This window comes from Myotis davidii, unplaced genomic scaffold, assembly GCF_000327345.1.
Source record: "Myotis davidii unplaced genomic scaffold, ASM32734v1 scaffold982, whole genome shotgun sequence".
Taxonomy (NCBI): Eukaryota; Metazoa; Chordata; class Mammalia; order Chiroptera; family Vespertilionidae; genus Myotis; species Myotis davidii.
The window spans coordinates 133,257-135,961 of record NW_006293848.1 but is presented as its reverse complement, the minus strand read 5'-3'; positions in this window follow the sequence as shown (position 1 = coordinate 135,961).

The window sequence follows — 2,705 nt, the reverse complement described above, 5'->3', positions numbered from 1 at the left end:
AAAAAAAAGACCGTACCCTTTTATGTAATGATGTTTACTTTGAATTTATATTAGTTCACACAAACACTCCATCCATGCTTTTGTTCTGGCCCTCCAGTCCAGTTTAAGAACCCATTGTGGCTCTTAAGTCAAAAAGTTTGCCCACCTCTGGGCTAGACCCTCTCAAAATATCTGCCCACTTCCCAGGAGGTCCTAAAGTAGCACTGGGTGACCATGAACAGGCCAATTCAGACCATGCTGCCTTTGTGAGTCCTTTCTGGGCAGCTCCTATAGAATCCCTTCTATGTGCCACAAAGAGGGACATGAAGACAGGGCCTGCCTTGAGCAAGAATAGGTACATAACCTGGTGGTCCTGTCCAAATTACATCCCAGGACAAGGCTTGCAGAGTGGAAATGGGGGTTACTTATGGGCCTCTTGTCTGTAGCAATGAATTTGCAAGGCCCTGAATCTGTCCTGTCTCTTCCCACTTTAGTGAATGTCTGAGCCAACACTTCAAGTGTGTGTGTGTGTGTGTGTGTGTGTGTGTGTGTGTGTGTGTGTGTGTCTGTACTGTCAGCAGGGGCTGTGTCTTTCCTGGAGTTGTGGGTGATTCAGCAATCACAACAGCACCAGAACCACAAACATGGTGACAGTAGGTTGACCAGAGGTGACGGACCCAGAGGGCTCTTCACAGAATCAGAGGTGCACCCTTAGAGCTGAGGAGGATCAGGACAATCAGGGAGGCCAGAATAAGCAAGAGAAGGCAAAGCGGAGTGGTGATTCTGGGAAACCCCTGGGCCCAGGTCTGTCCTGGCCTGAGGTGCACTGGGAAGGAGTGTGTGTGTGTGTGTTTAATATATTTTATTGATTTTTTACAGAGAGGAAGAGAGAGAGATAGAGAGTTAGAAACATCAATGAGAGAGAAACATCAATCAGCTGCCTCCTACACATCTTCTACTGGGGATGTGCCCGCAACCCAGGTACATGCCCTTGACCAGAATCGAACCTGGGACCTTTCAGTCCACAAGCCAACGCTCTATCCACTGAGCCAAACCGGTTTTGGCGAAGGACAGTCTTTATAAAGAGCCTCCTCTTTATCTCTTCACATCTGAACAACTCCGGAGTGTCTAAATTCCATATACATTCTCAACCTGTGACCCTGCGTCCCCAATTGACTCACTGTAAGGTATGAGCCACGTCTTCACTCAGGTGCTGGGCTAGGGCCTGAAATATTCCAGAACCAAGGTGTGGACTCACAAATGGCTGAGCAGTGATGAAAATATTGTATATCATGGAGACCTGGTGTAGGCAGGATGCCTGGTTATTAAACAATAACCTTATCTCTCTTGCACAATTATAACCATATATATATATATATTTGATTTTTTACAGAGAGGAAGGGAGAGGGATAGAGAGTTAGAAACATCAATGAGAGAGATACATCAATCAGCTGCCTCCTGCACACCCGCTACTGGGGATGTGCCCACAACCAAGGTACATGTCCTTGACCAGAATCAAACCTGGGACCCTTCAGTCCGCAGGCCGACACTCTCTCCACTGAGCCAAACCAGTTAGGGCTATAACCATTTTTTTACTCTTCTCACCCTGTTTGAGGATATCAAGGACTTAATTCATGTTCCCCAGGGCAAAGCAGACTCAGCGCTGAGAGAGTAGATAATATGGACCCACTCTTGACTGTGCTGAAAAGACCTCCCACTTGGACAGACTTCTGCTGAGATCTCCTGCCAACACATTCATTGTTTCTCTTCAAATTTCAGCGACATTTCCACAATCTTATGAGTGGGCCTCTTGCTACTCAAAGGTTCATATCACAAAGAAGTGGTCACATAATAGTTATCTCTAGTAGTTTACACAGAGGGTCAATTTTATTTTGCCCAGAGGTTTACACATGACCAAAGAGATAGTGAAAAGGATGGAGGTGGACATAGACAGGGGTTGGGCATTGAACTTTATATCTATTTTTGTCACAAGAGATATTTTCCTCTCAAGTGCCTCAACCTATATGTGTTACTGGTTGTGGATTTCCATGAGCTTCCAAGTGAAATTGGTGAAGAAAAGCACGTAAATATTCCTTTGAGAAATCCTCTGTTGTCCAATATCACATTCTGATAAGGATTAGATAATAAAAGTACCTTCAGCCACAGCAGTATCATTGTTCCTAGCAGACACTCACTGCTCCCTGGTGGCTCAGTGAGAATGCAGTGCTGCAGGGCTCATGGTTCTGCCAGCAATAGAAGTCATCCCCGAACTGAGACATCTTTCCAGGCTTGCCTTTAGACAGAATTACATTTCGTAAGATTCAGTGTTTACTGAATTCCAGTGCAACTCATTGTCTTAACATTTCTCTCTATAAAAACAGAGGCCATTTCTCAAGTGCAGTATTTTTGTGAGTGTTCATTGGGCACTTGAGTCATACCCGGAGTCCCACCACAGCAAATAGAAAAAGAAAGTGTTGGAAATGACTTGTCAACCATACCACACAGTGTGCTTGATTTTAAAAGTATCCTATCTAATAAAAGAGAAACATGGTAATTGGCCTACAACCTCTACCCTTCCCATTGGCTAATCAGCGAGATATGCAAATTAACTGCCAGCCAAGATGGTGGCCGGCAGCCAGGCAGCTTGAAACTAACATGAGGCTTGCTTGCTTCAGTGACGGAGGACTCCAACGTTCCCCGCCTGCCTTGCCGGCCTCTGAGCCTGC